Genomic DNA, 525 nt, shown 5'->3' on the forward strand with positions numbered 1-525 from the left:
AAGGAGGTGGTAGAAGTAAGAGAGAAACACAGATACCGTACTCGGTGCAGAGCACTGCAGCTTTAGAGTAACTCAGTACCCATTCACATATTGAATCTTTGCCACCATTTGTGAGGGAGCTGTGTCAAGATGACCTCATTTTACAAATGAAGGGTATGTGACTCAGTAAAAGTGAATTAGCTTCCTGAAGCCACACAGCTGATGAGAGAGGGAGACTTCAGCGTCAGGATGTCCGCATCAAAACCAGATATTTCAATTACACCACGATCGCAAGTCAAGTCTCTTATTGGTGGCTCATCATGACTCCCAGGAAACCTCAGACCAGGGGCAGCACAATCTTCTGGTTTTCCCCAGGTTTAGTGACGTGGGGTAGGCTCCAGTGACTCATGCTTTCCTCCTGCTCCTAAAGGAAAGAGAACAAGGTCAGAAGTGTCTTTGCATCTTACTGCTGCTGCATTTATAAGCTCTCCCATTAAATAAAACCTCAGTATGAAGAGAGAACTCTCCTCACTTTCCTCATACATC

Source organism: Bison bison, unplaced genomic scaffold, assembly GCF_000754665.1.
Source record: "Bison bison bison isolate TAMUID 2011002044 unplaced genomic scaffold, Bison_UMD1.0 scf7180017851935, whole genome shotgun sequence".
NCBI lineage: Eukaryota > Metazoa > Chordata > Mammalia > Artiodactyla > Bovidae > Bison > Bison bison.